The sequence below is a fragment of the Rhipicephalus microplus genome, unplaced genomic scaffold, assembly GCF_043290135.1.
Source record: "Rhipicephalus microplus isolate Deutch F79 unplaced genomic scaffold, USDA_Rmic scaffold_21, whole genome shotgun sequence".
Lineage (NCBI taxonomy): Eukaryota > Metazoa > Arthropoda > Arachnida > Ixodida > Ixodidae > Rhipicephalus > Rhipicephalus microplus.
The window spans coordinates 4,940,116-4,957,801 of NW_027464594.1; the positions used below are offsets into that span (position 1 = coordinate 4,940,116).

Genomic DNA, 17,686 nt, shown 5'->3' on the forward strand with positions numbered 1-17,686 from the left:
GAAGCAGTCATATACCTTCGTCATGCATGCACGTCCCGTAACACCCAATTGGGTATATGTGAAGCTAGTGAAACGACTGTCAGCGTACCAGGAACGTGGCGTGTAGTCATGACTCATGACTTATATGACGTGCATGTCATGCTTTCTACGTTAGGGTCTTTCAGTTGTGTTCGGCATGCAGTCATGTCATACCACGCCGATTTCGCAACATATCATGTGAACGAAACCACCGCAAGAGCAATAAGACCATGAAATGTAAATCATGACATTCATGACATACATATCATAATGTTCATGTTATAGCTAGTCAGTGATGCTAGCCATACAGTAATGTTATGCCATACCAAATTTGGTATTGATGACATTACCGAAACCGCCAGGAGAGCTGAAAGTTGTAGGCGGCTAGATTAGGAGATAGATATGCTCAACGTTGCCAAAGTTTGTTAAGAAATGCTTCGCATTGAAAAAGTGGTTGACGATTATGAGTACGAGGTACTCGACTACGGGAGAGCATAAAGCCGTCCCGCGGGTCTCACCCACACTTGTTGGGACAGGTGCCCGTGTGTTAAGAAAGAAAAAATTTGCCCAAAATCTGCATGTTTCACTGCAAATGCCGTCGAAAGACGATAGTCCTGCGCGTGGAGAGAGTGAACTAAACGTTTATTTGATGTTCTGCTTGAGAAAATTGGTGAATTGTATTCTGGAAGCACTGCGTTAGAGTCTCGATCCGTGCAGTGAAAGCTAGTGAGCGCATCGAGGCACGTTTGACACGAGCGCCATCTGGCAGTTATCTTCGAAAACTAAGGAAGGTTTCGTGTTTTGAAACTTGGGTGCGCAATGTAACAACGGTTGCCGATCGGGCACGGCCACACTAAATCGATCCCAGCGTTCTATTCAGCCCTGCTGTAGATGAGGTTTAGCGTAGTCTGCAGCAGTGCCCACGTGGAGAGGCCTGCTGCATCTCGTGCTCTGGTGGAGGAATGGAGGCGTGATTGACAACTTCTTCATAACAGCCTTTAACAATTTCAAGCAACTAAACAATATGCTCTACTTCAGTGTAATTAGGCCCCTCATCACCCCATAAACGGGCAATTACAAGAACAACATTACTTCTGCTGATGGTGCTGACATTTCACAGTAATTTGGCCTAGGGTAAGGAGGCGTCAAGATCCCACGGGACGCGTGTTCATCACGCATCAATACATGGGTGTCACAGATAGGTCACAGATGTGCGCGTATTCGTGATGGGTGCGCACGTAACCACCATTACGTGGTAATGAAGCATTTCCTTCCATAACAGCTCGTGCTGATAGTGCCTGTAGTGCGTGTAGGTAACGTCCTTCTATCCGCATGCTTCACATGACGTCGATTCTCAAGGTACGAGGGATCAGTCAATTTTTTGCCCTCTGCAACTATACTATAGTTCGAACAACATCCTTTTCATATTTGAGAATGAAACTTTTTCTCGGAAAACAAATTAGCGCGCCATTCTGAAATTCCACCGCACACGTATTTGTTGCCACGTTCGTTCACGTACAAACAATGATAGACGATAGCCAGAGAAAAATACCGAGTAATATAAACATACATGCAGCTATTTCGTCATGTTTGCAATAACTCCCTCTGAAGTGATAAAGCTCGCGTGGTACCGTGGATTCGCCGTAGACGCCTCGATGGCGCCTTTTCTCCTCCTTTCAACCTTCTTTCATCTAGGCTGATCTTCTTTTTCTTCTCAGTGCATTGCGATGATCCTTCAACCGCTCCTCGAAATATTTTTTGTGCATCGCATGGGGTTTTGCAGCCCCTCCGGAAATCGGTGCAGCTTTAACAAAAAAAAGGCATTATATTCTTACGACCTAAAATTACGTCATGATAATGTCACACAACGAGGTCATCACATGGTAATCACTCGTGTGGACATTTGCAGTATAGTAATTATATCTGGAGTTTAACGTCCCGAAATCACGATATATTTGTGAGAGGCGCCATAGCAGACTTGGAGGACTCCGGAAATTTCGACCATCTGGTTGTCTTAAACGTGCACTGGCATCGCAAAGTACATGGGATTCACTCATTTAGCCTTTACCGATTTGCGACCATCATGGTCGGTATCGAACCCGTGACATTCAGCTCAGCAGCCGAGCTCCTATAGCTACTGATCCACTGTAGTGGACAACACGCAGTAGTCATATTCGCCACAATATCCGCACTCCCCGTGAAGACGCGCATTGTATATAGATGAAACCAGCTTGGTAGCCATCCCTTATTTGTGCCAACGGATATATAGGCAAAACATAATAATAATAACACAAAGATGGCCGAGATACAGTTTGAACCTTGCAGGCTAAACAGCGCCCGAAGATCGCCCTATATACCAAAACTTATTTCCTCTTTCGTTCTCAGCGGCCTTGCTCATCATCGGAACGAGGTCGGAGTGAGCGAGCACAACAATTTGCAGACGTGCCATACATTCTCGCGCCAGATGGGGGTTATTCTGCGCCCGCTGCATAGCTCTGTGTGTGTACACACTCAGCGTGGTTTCAGCGTCAAAGAAGGCCGCCAGATCGTGATGGTCCGTCTAGAATTTTGCTCTTCATTTTCCCCTCATCCTCTGACGTCTGGTGCGGTCGGCGCCGCTCGTGACGTCTGGAAAAGGAAAGACCCTCCATCCGATGGAAGCATCGTGGGAAGTGTGGAGTTTACTTCATGTTCCCCCATAGCGGCAGCTTTCACCCGTGCCCCACGAGCTTCGCGAGAAGCACTGTGTGTGTTTGTGTCTGTCTGTTTGTTTGCTTTCGTGTACTGCGTCTTGAATGTCTTCGAATACATCCGTGGGCGTCCACCTTGAATGGCGTCTTCTGCGGAGTTCACGGCTGAGAAAAGAAAGATGCTGGATCGTTCGCGGGGATGGGTCAAAGTATAGAAGGTGCACGGCTGGCAGTGGTCTACAGTAGTCTTTTATACCTGCATGAATGGTCGCACACTGAAGCCATACACGAAACGATGAACCGTTCGCGTCTGCGAGTGCATACTTACGGCGCGTGATTACAGAGCTCTCTTTCTTACAACTCGAGCGACTGCGTCTTTTGCGATCCTGGGAGTGAAAAGTAGGAAGTGGATAAACTACGCGATACGCAGGCAGATAGAGCTGCGCAAGTTTAGGTTAGTGATGTTATCCAGTTTTGTTTAATGGATCGGGACCCAAGTTTCGGCTATTGAGGGCAGCACAGTAGCACTTCACTATCTCGTATATATACCTTCGGCAAGTTGTAGTACATGCGTACGCTTCCTTGCTCGCCGAATGCCTTCGATCTATTTTGAAGATGACTTCAGTCGAATAGCCAACACGAGGTGCCTTTTCTTGCATACTCCTGCTGGCAAAGATGCGTTAAAAGTCAGCATTGTTCGTTTCGTCTCCTAGTGGAAACCCTATATGAGAACGGAACGAACGCGAAAGACACTTTTTAATGTTGTATGCCAACAAAATCACAGTGGAACTATCGACCATCCATCGGTCGGCTTCTCAATCCTCGCGGACTTCCCGATGAGATTTATAGTCTGGCACATTCCATGATGGTGGCCTAGTATGAATCAGTAACGTAATACAATAGTCTAACGCCTTAGTAGATGCTTTGAGACTATAAGTTAAAGTAAAGAGTGTTTAGGTAGAGCTGACTTGTCACGACCTAAATTTATAGCACGTTCCTTCACGACAGCCATGTCTTTTGACAACGCCCATTTTGATGCAGCAAGGCTCCGTGGACTTCGATGGTCATCGCCGATTGGCCCGCGCATTGCCGGCGATATGTTACGTTGCTGACCTTGGTCGTAGTGGCCGAGCGACTGCATACTATACGCCACCTATGCACTGAATCCCAGGAATAGAAACGTGCGTAGGACGATCTTCCGGCGATAAACTTGTACAGACCACATTATTCTCTTGCGTGGGTACACTTCGACTTTTCACTAAATTTCGGTAATGTATACTTCGCCTTCTATACGGACATGGTTCAACATTAGAGTGGTGGTCTGACTCGAATAATCGATTATTCCTTTATGCGAAGTTATTCTACGCGGAACGATATATTTAAAAAAATAATGAAAGTTGTAACCTTGAGTATGTATTAAAGCACACGTTTGTATAGCGAGACGTGACGTGAAAGCGCGATCGGAAGTCATGAAAGTGAATGCGTAGTCAGGCACACTCTGGAATGTTGGAAATTGGCTCCACACATAAGACAGCCTCCGGTTCTTATCTAACGGGATTGATCTCGCACCGTCATTTAAGCAGTCGAACCGTCGTGGAACATTCGTGGTACATATTTTTTTGCCGAAAGCCTTAGTTTACGTCAGTATACGTGACAATGCATGTAGCCTTCTGAAGGCATCAGAAAAAAGAGCATATAAAACAGCTACGAGTGTTAACTACATTTTTGTATTGAATCGTGATGAGCAGGGAATAAAGGTAAAGAAGGCGTATAGTACGAAGGCTCAAAGTTCGGCCTCCTTCAGCGACGACACTTTTCTTCAGCCACTTTACTTTGCTTTCCTCATAATTACTGTAACAGCAATCAAAACTAACCTCAATATATACCGGATGCTATGCATACCGCAATACTAGCCAATAGATCAATCACTTCATTAATAAACAGATTAGTCAGTAAATCATCAATCAGTTTTTAGTACGACATAACAGGATGACTACATAGCCTCAACTATAGAGGTGGATATCGTATATACGGATCGCATACAGAAACAAATATACACATCGTCGTAATACTACAAGTTGCCGATGTGTGATATTCGCATGTTCCTAGTAAGCTCCGACAGCGCTCTTAGATGGAAGCGACGTTTAAGTGTACAATACGCTTGGAATCGGGCCATCGCATGTACTTAATTCAACACTGCATAGGGGGTTCATTGTGGTCATTTCGATCAGAAGTAATCAGAACTCCTCGATGGACCGGTGGATGTTTTGTTAACTAAGTCAAATCTTGTGTTGCATCCTCGCGTAGACACAATAGCGAGGGGAAGTTTAGGAGCCACTGCGTTAAGAAAAAATAAAGGTTTCTTCCAGCGTACGCTACCCAGCCTAGAATTTTTTTCAATGCATCGCACTGGCCACACATGCATGCTTGGGTTGTCGTGGCGGTGGTATCTTTATTTCCCTTAAATTTGCATTAACATACTCAAGCTGCAAATAAATAAATAGTGCTTGGTGGCACCGGTACGTCCTCAAACTCTGAGTTTCCACAAGTTGGCTCCCAGTTTTACATCGTACGTTAGTTCGCACTATTTGGTTATACGAATCCGTGAGACATTAAACATCTGGGAAACACAAGCTTGCCTCTTCGTGCGTGGATTTCTTGCACTCCTTGCACTTTGTCGGGTGACATTCATCAGTAAAGCGTCCATATATACTTGATTCAATTTTACACCTTTTCTCCGTTACGAGAAGCGATATACAACTCCTAAAAATCAAATGTCACCTCTGGCATCGACGTAGATTACCCTGGCATTGTGCGGTACCCTACCTGTTCTATTATCTGTTGAATCTTTCATCTCGTGTCCCAATTCATATGACAGAAAGCTGGAAGTGCGCTTCGTTAACCTCCTTGGCTTTGCTTTTTCGTTTCGCCAGCCGCCCCTCATCGGTTTCACGTTGCAACTGATGAGACAGCGAACTAAGACTATCAAAAGAGCTGCAACATTTTGTCTAGAAACATGATAGATCCTGGATGTTGGCCCAAATATTGGTGAATTATCAAGCGGAAAGCTCCTTTTCGTACTTCTGTGAGCGGCAGAGACTATCCGCAGGTCTCCAGGCCGGTAGCTCTTAACGTTTCGGAGCGCATGCGGCTCACGTGCCGTCCTGTTGCGGCCCGCAGGTGGTGGTCGCGGAAATAATCGCGAATGTGGAGCAGCAGCGAGTGGTGATCCTGCCGTCGACCCAGCGTGAAACCTCGCCAAGTCAGTTGCTGCCATCGCCGCTGCTATAAATACGCCACCGTCGCCGCGAGACAACGGACACCAAGGAGTCCCCGCCATTGCGGGGGCCGTACTGCGACGAAAGACGTGAATACGGGTGCCGTAGTTATAGTATACCGTCTTTCAACTCGCCGCCCTGCTTTCTCTGTTCTGTATACGTGGTGGTATAGACTGTATACCTTTGTTGTATAGTCTGTCTGTAGGCCGTCTCCTGGGACGTTTTCGCAGTGTGCACGGAGATTGAGCCTGCCCGAAGACGTTCCTTTACCGCATTCAGGCCGTTCCAGTAATGCGGCACTGTCGTATACCTACTGGTCGTCGATACATATTGAAAGACTCGATCATCGCACAGCTCTAGACCGCAGCTGAAAGGAAAACGAAAGTGTCAATCTGAACATCTTTCTACTGTGATGACGCGCATCACAGCTATGCTAAAGGACAGGAATGAGTTGCTCCAATTTATGAAGGCTGAATATCTGCGACATTGAGTCCAGATAACAATCAGCATACCATGCCGTTCGCATCGAGTTCACATACTCTTCACGTTCCACTCATGTTCTCTTTTTGCCCATCTTCAATTCAGCCAACCTGACTTAACCCGAACCAAAGAGTCGGCTCTTTGGTTCGGGTTATGGTGATCAAAAGGGATCACTTTTGATCGCCATTAGGCCTGATCCGGATCTAATTCCTTCATCATCATTGGCCTCATTGCGGAACCCAAAGTAGGGGGCCAATCACTGATGAGCGATCTTCCCATGAGGGAGTTTATTCATGACTAACAGTGCACCGTTTACACCGGTTTTAATTGTGGTTAACGTATTTGTCTTTCCTTGGCTGGGTAAGTGCTTGTGGCGAGCAGCTATATGTACCTACATATGAAGTCACGTGTCAGTCCATTTGCTCTGCGTATACAACATAGAGTTTGCGTAGGGGTGGGGTGGGGGAGCATACTATTTGAAAAGTACACTTCTGCAAGTGCACTGTGCAATAATTGTGATGTTATTTCATTAATTTGTTTCCTTTTGATCTGTTCTTTTTTGTATGAATACATCTTGTTTGAGGGTAACCCATATTCTTCTGCTCTGCAGAACTTATGAAATCGAAGCAGCCGAGGGTATACAAACATTAATTTTCTCCGCAGCAAGCCTCATAGAGCAGAACGCAACTGAACAGAACAGTGCAGGCTAGCGTCCGAAGAACGGTGTTTAGAAAAAGTTTATTCTATCATAAGACGCAACAAACCTAAGGAACGAGCGTCTGTACGACAGGCGCAATAACAAACAAAAGACAAAGTACAACATACATTACACATTTAAACGAAAGTGTCCAAGTCCATAGAACCACGCTTATGTGATCGCACGCTTAGACTGAATGCTACACCCTGATAATGTAGAAACGTAAATGCATAAGCAGCATGGTATACGAGGTGTTTTCTTTCCGTAACGAGAGGCCGTGCGCTGTCACAGTGATCTTTATTTTAATTTAGTTGCTACGTCTGGTGGCCGCTTTCGTGTGAATGCGTATCAGATATCGTACAATATTGCTGGCAGAGTAAGCTACATAGCCCACGAGGCTAGGTGAGTTTTCTTTATTCTCTTTCTTTCTTTCTTTCTTTCTTTCTTTCTTTCTTTCTTTCTTTCTTTCTTTCTTTCTTTCTTTCTTTCTTTGTCCTTTCTTTCTTTCTCTTTCTCTCTTTCTTTCTTTCTTCTCTTTCTTTATTTCTTCCTTTCTTTTCTTCCTTTCTTTCTTTCTTTCTGTCTTTTTTTCTTAGCTTAATCTGCGTGCGTTTATATTCAACGAGCTTTTGTCGTGAGACCGGTGCCACTCTCTGACCTGCAGTGTTTCGACGTTTTCTTGTTTCTATAAGGAAAAGCGGAGACTGTCCACACTTTTGATTTTTCTTTCTTTTTCTTGTGTCTTCGTCTTCTTAACTGTTACTCGAATGAGGGAAGTAGATTCTAATCTCTGATAATATTATTCAGGATTTCTTGTATGCTCGCTGAGTATAAGAAGCGACGGGGCTTGTGTGTATACACGTGTCGAGAATAAATGAAGTCTCACCATGACGTGCTTTCATTTTATACGTGTTATACTGTACAACGCGCTTTTCTCTCCGCGCCTGTCACTATCTCGAACAGCGTGTGCATTTGCGCTCGAGGACAGGTTTCTCGCCTTGTGTCTTGGAATATGAGTCATTGCATTCTGTTTTTCGAAAGAAAAGAAGAGCAAGATGGTACAGAAAATGAACGTTTCATGGGAAAGCGTAGGGAAAGGGGGGGTGGCCATATTGAAGCCGAGTGAAGGGTTTGTTGAGCGCGTGTTTTTCTGTAAAGGGTTTGTTGAGCTCAGTAGGTTTCTCCACTATCACACTGAACAACCACTTGTGTTGTTATTTTAAAGAATTTTTTTTTGAGCAGATGGGCGCGACCATCCACTGTAAGGTCTGGCTGCGTATCTTCTGCGCCTTTTTACAATGATAAAATATTTCACTGTTCGGACCCAAGTGCGAGTGCGGACCTGTAAGCGATAGGCGCGACCGGGCAATACCTGGACGTTCCGACGTAAGAGATCTGAGCACGGGTGATCAAACTGTACGACATTCAATAGAAGTTATTACCGTCCAATTCTTGTCTGAAGCCAAAGCAATAGTATTTGCTTTTCAATCAAAGAGCATTGTCCCTGAATATGCAGAAACATGAGCATCCGAATTCACGTTGGCTGCATGCATTGAGTAACGGCTTTCCTTTCGTCATTGCTACATAGACGACTCTAGTGCTATCAAAGCGGGCGTTGCCAGCCAGCTTATAAAAAGGGAGGCCACCCGTAAAAGCCGCAAGCGGTGACCTCTTCCGTCTGGCGTGTCCCCTTCTTCTTGATCACCGAAGGCTCTTGGGTCACGGCGAGCGTGACGCCATCGCGATGCGGCGGGTCGCGCGTAACAGCCCGGCCTCCCTTTCTCAACGCAATTATCATCATCGCTTCTCTCTGTTTGGATTTGCGTTGACGCTTGCTTCCATTGCTCTTCCACGATGGCCCCCCCCCCCCCCTCCTATCCACCACCAGACCTTCCTCTCTTTCATCGTCTCACACCGTGCCGTTTCACTTCCTGGCACGGCAGTGCGGCAGTGCACGACCAAGAGAGGGGCGTGGGCGCGTACACCGAGCGTTGAGGTCGCATAGTTCGCCATCCGCCCCCTCCAACCCCCCCCCCTCCTCCTCCTTTAGGCACCTCCACTTTATAACTCTCTTCCTGTGACTAGATTGCTCGTTCGCTTGCTTGACGACTGTGCTCCCAGATGATCGTCCGACCAACGTCGTTGTCGTCTACTGCTGGTAACGTCTGCTCGCAGCATTATAGCGTCGTCTGCGTGTCGACCCGCTAATCCTCCGCAAGTCTAGACCTTATGTGAAAACGACCGTATGCGAGAGCTTTCCGCAATGGCGAAAGCCACGTGCATGGCTGTGGCTTTGTATCGGCCTCTCTTGTCTCGCCTTTTGAAAGTTATGCTCTTACGCTCATCTTTGCCGAGCAATGACGCGTATATTTTTGGCAGGTCCCGTCGAGGCTTGTCGTGTTCCTCTTGCTTCAAAAGGGCGTCACGTATTTACTATCGCGCCAGGCTAGACCTTACAGTTTGTTCCGCGCCTAGATAATGCTTATCTTCCTGCTCCTCCATCAGGATTCATTTGTTCATTTTTTACACTCGGGTTACCTAGAAAATAGCATGGCAAGTGACCTTGGGTTTGCGGAAGGAACCGCGCATGGTAGATTCGCGGGTCATGCGTCCACCGACCGGGCCATCCTTACTGCCGCGTACGAGCCAGCCGCTTACCGTGACATTTCGGTCCTTCGTCGTCGTCAGAGCCCATGAAGAGCATCGTTACGTCGGTAGCGGGCCAAGGTAGTCGTACAACGCGAGACTGTGTCAGGGTAAGAGATGAAGGTCTGCAGCGTATTCACAGCAGTGATAGGCTCCTCACATTTCGTGACGAAGCGTAGGCCTTGAGTCTCTACGTCAACGTCACCCTGTATGTGTAACTTTTCTTTTTTTTCTGCCGTGACGTTTGAAATGTGTAGTTGCTTATTTTATTGCTGTGAAAAGTTTTCCTTAAAGGGGTCGTGAAATGGTCGCTTTACAATGACAATGCGGCACCATCGGCAGCCACATGCGCTAACTGTATCATCAGCCTGAGTGGACCTGCATAGACGCTTTGCCTATCGAGGAACGCGGAACTCTATGACATATCGAGCACGCGTAAGAGGCGCTCATCTGCGTCTGTCATACGCGATCCACGTCCCACAAGGACGCTGCTTAATATGACGTCAGAGTTCATGTTAACGCTGACTGCGTATGACAAAGACGTTGACGACTGTCCCAGTTGTACGCACGCAAGTACCGAAAAGTTCCGCGTTCCTCGATAGGCGAAGAATTACTTATGATGACGTCACCTAGTTAGTGCGTGTGGACGCCGGTGGCTTCACATTGTCGCTTTAGAGCGAGCGTTTCAAGACCCCTTTAAAGCATAATAATTTGGGCGTAAATGTGGAGTATAGTGTCTAGTGAAATCAGTTATCATGTATTCAGCGGTCACGACCAGCTCATTTTACAGTTAGTTACAAACGTTTCGGGATGGTAGGTACGCTTGGTGTATGATACCTAAGCCGACAGCTGATGACGTAAAATTTGTAAAGCCTTTCGTTCATGCAAGTGGACATTGCCTTTGGTCAGAGTGTTTTATATTGGTTTGATGCACCCATGATTGGCTGAGTTCTTCCTTTAATATGCTGTGAGCGTCGCCGCACCTGTTCATATTTTTCGTTTCTTGCTTTCTATATTATTTCCCTGCCTCTTAACCATCCTTTGTGCAGGGAATGAAATCGTGTGCGGCATCAACTAGCTACCCTTCGTTCACATGTTTTTTTCTTGTTGCTTCATTTACGAACAATTAACGAGTGACATATTTCTGGGAATGAAAGCCTCGTACACATATTCACATATATATAGAAGTCCGATTCTGCCACTGATCGTGAGGGAACATTTATTCCATCCTTTCGCTCAACAAATCACAGATGTATAGGATGGTCTAGCCATAGTTGAAGGGCACTTGCGATGCATAACCTTCTTCAGAGTGCCCCTGTGTATGTTATAGAAAAAAATTCTTACATTAAACTGCCGACTTGTGCCACTTGGTTTGGTTACTTCAATTCATCGAAAAGCACACGCCAGTTGCGATGGCCCCAGTATAATTTGGATCGGTAACCTATACAATCTACGTTCTCTGACAAACGGGGCGCCGAATCACTTCCAGCATTTGAACCACGCTTACAGTGATCCGAGCCACGCGATCGCCGGCTGCGAGTGTGTACCGTAGAATCCCAGTTGCGATAAGTTTAAATGGAGCTACACTGCCTTTCAGTGCGTTCGAAAGAAATGAAGGAAGGTAGCCAAAGGATGATTGGAACCAAAGCAGGCCACGAGTGTAGAGAGCATGCAGAGTTGCAAGCGAGTGTGGGCAATATCATGCTGAAAGAGGTGCAAGGTGAAGGGCTTACATAGGTGCGTGAGTTTGGCACCACTTTAAGTTTGACACCACGTTAAGTTTTTTGGTAGACTGACAGTGCATTCCCAAATGAGTAGCTGGGAATCACTCGCCAGTTGCTGCTCACATGACTGCTTCACACACTTAGTACGCACACTCTGCGGCCACATCTATTTTGTCCCGTTGTCATCATTTCCCCCGAGCTGTACAGCCTGTCGCAAGCGAAATGTCCGTGACGCTTGCATGCGCTATGTACCACGCTCGTGCCGAAAGCCAGCCTAGTTGCATAATTTGGGGCGATATGAGCTAAAACTGCAGCTCATACTTAGAGAAGCATTTTTGATGGAGGAGAAAATGCTGTAGGCCCGTGTGCTCAGATTTGGGTGCATGCACGTTAAAGAACCCCTGTTAGTCGAAATTTACGGAGCCCTCCGCTACGGTGTCTTCTCATAATCACATGGCGGTTTTGGGATGTGGGACCCAACAAATCATTCTATCTATTTAGACAAAAAAATTAGGAATGCAAAAAAGGTAATAATACGCGATTATCTTCTTTGCAACCATGAAATCTTTTGTAGAGGCGTGACTTATCTGGAACGAAATGGCATATCGAAAGAGATAAGGTGAAGCTCAGTGTCGCTAAAGTGAATATACGATCAAACACGTGCTATAGGAAAGGCACGCGTCTTGGAACATGCGCGCTTCCTCGCGGAGTCGACACGCGGCCGCGTGATGCACGCCCATCACGCCCGAAGAGTACGCATCGCCAACAGGTTTTAGTTTGTTTAACTCGTAACGAAGGCTCGTGTTGCGCGTGTACAACGAGCAGGCGGTGGTGCTGGGCGCGTGCTATTTCTACAACCAAGCGTCATCCATCGCGATAGAACGGCAGAAGCGGCCGAAGCAACAAACATCTCCGTGCCGCCTCGTCTCTGCGTGGTCCGCTGTTTGGGCGCGCGCGTTGCGCGGGAAGCCTCGCCTGCGCCTGTCACGATCTTGCGAAAGCGAAATCGCTTGCGCGCATTCCTGCAGTTGTTCATGTACGCCTTCGCTGCGGTGATGCGTCGTGAGTTTGGTGCAGTGCCTTCCTTCCTGGTGGTGAAGATCTGGGTGTTTATGAACAAGAGTGGTTCAGGCATGAAGCATGAATTGTTTTAGGGACGAAGCTTCTTATAGGACCTAACCTTGTATTGTGTTGTGGGGATGTTATAGAACAGTTGTTATAGTGGAAACATATGTAAGACACAAAAAAAAGTTCTACAATGAAGAGAGAGAATTAAAATTTTTTTGGCGAGTGTATATACAGAGAGCCTTTGTTGGGTGGGGCCCTCAGTCCTGGACTCCATTGCCCTACGCGACGCTGCGAGCCCACTGGACCAGCTGTTGCTGTTCCTGCCGGCGTAAGCTGAGCAGTGCAGACTCCCAAGAGGAATAGGTGGGTTAGGGAATGAGAAGAACACCCTGTGGAGCAGTGCACTCCCATGTAGAGCGGTACACTGTCGGTACAGAGCGATAGAAGGGACATGCAGTAAGAGGGGTACAGAGTTGAATAAAAACGATTTAGCATGTATAAGCTAATACAAATTATAAGTGTGATCGAATGATATAAAACCTTCAAGCAAAAATCTTTTACACTTGTCGGGGAATTCAACGTAGACATTACGAAAAAATCTAGCTTGATCTCCGCCTTTCACTGTCCACTGTCATCGTGTATACAAAACTATTGCTATAGTCGAAACATGTGCGTCTATGTGAATAAATAGAGGTTTACAATAGACGAAAATCATTCACATTTGCCCGCAGGTTGCGGGATTGAATCCGGGCTGCGGCAGCTGCATTTTCGATGGAGGTGAAAATACTGTAGGCCCGTCTGCTCAGATTCGGGTGCACGTTAGAGAAGCCCAGGTGGTCGAAATTTCCGGAGTCCTCCACTGCGGCGTCTCTCATAAATCATATGGTGGGTTTTGGGACGTTAAACCCCACATATAAATCAATCAATCATAAGTGTGACAAAAATATAAAACATCCTATGGGACAACACTTCGGTAACGTATGATTACTTACCGATACGGTGTTAAGACTTTTTAACCCACTCGTCTTGATTCACTTCGTGGAGGGCATCATTTTTTTTGTTGATGTCATGTCATCGTGTTCTAAATCTATCGGTATTCTCGGTCTTCCAGAAGTACCGTAAACAAGGAACGTTCATTTTACATGCTTGAACTTTAACACTGAAAGAAAACATGGTCCATTGCCAACAGCGGGCCTTCAGAAAACATCGCTTGTTTCCCGAAAAAAGTTTCTCCAAGAAGCAAATATTTAATGGAAGTGCTAGGCTTCAGTTGATCTTGAAAGCCAAATGAGGGATATAAGGGTTGTTCGTAAGGGGCAGTATCGGGCTAGGTTAGTGTATTATACACCGTGTGCAATTAGCTGCCCTCTGTGTTTTGCTGTTCATGACAAGGTATGCAATACGAAAAGGGGAGGGGTATATTTATTGGGAGAGATGACAATGGTGTAATTGAATGACATCCACATTTGATAAAGCAAAGCGTATCTTCAACTGTGCACCAAATTAAAATTGTTCTCTTCAAGCATTCTGAAAGGTCCCGTCTACAGTTCCCAGCTGATGAGCCCGAAGGCCACGTGTCCTGGACGTAGGCTTCGCTAAACAAGCAACGTAGCCTGCTTCAACCCTTTCAAGGAAAGAGTTTTTTTCTTCTATAGAATGGGTACGCAGCACGGTAATGGAATAACTGCAACAAAAGTAATCAACTCTGCTCAAGTTGTACATGCAGCAAGTATCGCGTACATGCACGCAAGGGCAGTGAGAGAGGATTTTACTCGCGGTGTGGTCGTGCCGGGCGAACTTTAGGTCCTCCCGACATTGACTCCAGCAATGTGTGATCCAAGGGGCACTAATGTTCAAGGAGTCGCCTGCCTTGTAGTTGAAGAACAGTTGTGCATGGACAGCATGCCAATGCGAATCTCATCCGGAAGCTTGGCCGACGCCGTCTCGGTACCACATACCGCACGCAACTCCTGTTTCAACATTCATCGTACACGGGCGATGCTCTGGAGCGATCTCCTCCGTCGCGTCTATGGACTCCCCGTTGAGCGCCGGCCTGTACGTCGACCATCCCGCGGCATGCTTGCCTCCCGCTGGCGCATTTCTGGCGCGGTCACCGCGCCTCGCTCCTTTTAGTGCACCTCAGTAAATGCGTGGCGCGCCAAAGCGGCTGAGGACGATGCCCGCGGGATCTTGTCCGTGCTGCTGGAAGTCTGTCTACTTGCGAATACATGCCACCGTTCTCCGCAGTGGCAAGGCACAGGCGGATGCGCCATGTTTTTATTGTCTCTCCTCTCATATTTTGCTTCTTGTAGCGTAGTAAATCCGCTATGACGCTGGGAGGGCCTGAATTCGACATGGACGGCACGCCGCGGTAATGGTGGCAGACGGCGGAACGGCACATCGCCACTCCCCCGGTAACGACGCCACTGGAAAGACAACCACGTGACAGAGCTGACACGCCTCACATCAAACTTGACTTTAAATTCCAGCACTGCCATGGCCTTGCGAGGGAATAGCCACTATCGCCCACGCCTACTGTATAACGCCATGGTACATAAATGTAGCTAGTTCCAGGAGAGTGCACCGAAGCCCAATATCTTTGCCTTAGCATGTAATGTACGGAAAGAGACCTTCTACACTCGTTTGTAAGCATTCACCTAAAATAACCTCCCTAACGTGAACAGTAGATAAGGTATAGTGTAATAGTATAGATCAGTATAGGGGATCAATTACCGCTAGAGCATATCCTAGGGCGACAGACGGGAGCCATTCCGGTTCGTCTTAATTGGATAAAGTACGTTTAACCTTACTGACAGACACTTGCGTTAGCGTAATACCGTAAACTTGATAATATAAAACTGTTTTTTTTTTCGTTTGCCCGTCGACAATTTTCTCTGTTAAAGAAATGTATAGAGGATCTGTGTGTAAAGTTTTTTCTAATCATTTTTTTCTTATTTACCAACTCCACTCCCCTGCTTCGCAATTTCATCTGAGCTGAATAGCTAACAGAATTGGCCCATGATTAACCACCGTCACTTTATTGAACTGTTGAAGATGCCTCTTCTAGCACCTATTCTGCCGCAGATGGGCTATTAGCGTTTTTTTTTTTGTTCAGTTCATAGCACTTTATTGACTCGTCTTAGTTGTCGGTCATACACTATCTCATGACGCAAGGAAAGTCATCAATGGAGGCATAAAACAAGGCTAAATGCTAGAAACCAGTGCGATACAAACGAAGAAGGTTTTAAAATAATATGCCTTGAAATAATCAACAACCAATCGTGGTAGTTTATCTGAGATCGCGAAAAATGCTTCTAAAACATCCACTTTATAGCTGCTCAACCCAAGAGAGGGTGCCATGACCTTGGCAAGAGCATGATCGCCAAAGAAATCACCTGGTTGTCCATGTTTAAGACTTCCTCATGTTTCACGCTAGTGCAGCTGCATTAAGCGAAAGATTTGGAACTACAAAGACGTACACAAGAACGACTTGAGTGCCGGTGTCTCTTTCTCTCTCTCTTTCTTTTTTTTTACTGTGTAAAACACCGCTTATGAATTCATTCTTTTCCCTTTTTAGATCATGCCACCAGATTCCTACTGAGAGTGGTATCGTGATAATTTCTCCAATAAAAACTACAAAAACTGACAACGCTTGACGGGCACTCAGCGATTTTCTTCGCACCGAAATTTGGCAATGCCTATGAGTTGCGGAAAATGCCGTCGAAATAATTACTGTGTGCCATATAGCCGCCCTGACGACCACAGGAGTGATCGAAAAGATTTTCCCTCCGACGACTCCGAGCCTGCGTGCAATGCTTACGCCTGTGGCGATGCGCTAACGGTTGGTAGCCGCGCTGTATGAAGTCACGAGCCAGTAATGCGGGCCATGAGGTCCCGCTTTTGAGCTCATACGTAAGTGCCTGCCTGTCCAGGCCAAGTCGTTAGCGACGAGGGGGCCTGATGTGCACGACACGCCAGCGAATACGCAGTGCGTACGTGTTACAGTGCGATGGCGCTTGGACTGCACACGCGCACGTCAAAGCCGCCGTGTGTGTGACAGGCACAGCCATGCGTGGGTGCGTCTCCCGAGCAGCTCCGCCTAGCTAGTATGGGAGGAGTGCAAGACGATTCGTGATCCCTGAATCGTTTTATTTCCCCGATGTCTGTTTCGTGGCGATTTGGGCAACTTGGTAGAAGTTCACCTCCATGCATTGTCCACACTCTAAGAAACCTTAAAAAAAAGTGACGATACGGTGCTTGAGACATCAATTATTTCTCGTGTCTTCATGTCATGGTATTCTCTGTGCTGTATGAAGATAAAGCTATCAATGCGGTCGGCTTCCCCGCTGTGTCATTCGTTACCGCGCACTGTCCAATGACGACGTAAAAAAAAAAAAACCGCCGAAATGTTGTGTGAGGAGGTGTAGGACACGCCATGTGTAGAGGAGGAGAAAGGTCGATGTTTAAAGTGTGAAACAGCGGAAAAAGTATTACTGGTAACCAAACAGGCCCACTCCTAAAGGGGCACTCAATAGAAAAAATGAATTGCTTTAGATTAATAAATTGTACTCTGCAGTCAAAACTCTAATGTCGTAAATTTTACAGTCATAGGTTTATTAGTTGAGAAGAAGTAATCAGTCCTAGCTTCGTTTTTTCGGTTTTGCGCACATATCTCCGCGTGTGACGTCCCGAATTTCAAAGCGTATTATTTTCCATATCTGGCGACATTAGCTCCTCGATATTTCCTGAAAATTGGTACGTGAAGTCTCCGGTCAGATATAAAGGTGATGCACTCGATTGTTAGCAATTAGGAACTACGTAGGAGCTAGTAGACGCTGACAAAATTTATGGCGTCACGGCGCTTGTTGCGGGGACTTCAAAGGGGCGTTGCCACCGGTGTTTTGTTTTAACGCGTTTTCTCGCAAAAAAAGGTTTTGGTATCGTGAAATAATGAATTACTAATAGGAACAGAGTAGCCTTTTCTTTTCTAATGCCCCATTAGGGGTGTGTAGGTATAGGCCAGGGCGACAAGAGAACGACCACCCAGGCTAGCGAGAGAAATAACCAGTGGTTCACGCCTATAGC

The 17,686-nt window shown here is 46.5% G+C and overlaps 1 protein-coding gene across 2 annotated transcripts in view; it reads left to right on the forward strand.

Moving 5' to 3' along the window:
- LOC142761664 (uncharacterized) overlaps positions 1-17,686 on the forward strand; it is a 146,698-nt gene that overhangs the window by 48,078 nt on the left and 80,934 nt on the right. Inside the window, exon 1 of one of the 2 annotated variants that reach the window (XM_075883856.1) lies at positions 5,968-6,085. The exons of the other annotated variant lie outside the window; for it this stretch is intronic. The gene's annotated coding sequence lies outside the window, so the exon portion shown is untranslated. Of the gene's footprint in view, positions 1-5,967; positions 6,086-17,686 lie in introns of those variants that run through there. 2 annotated transcript variants of the gene reach the window in all.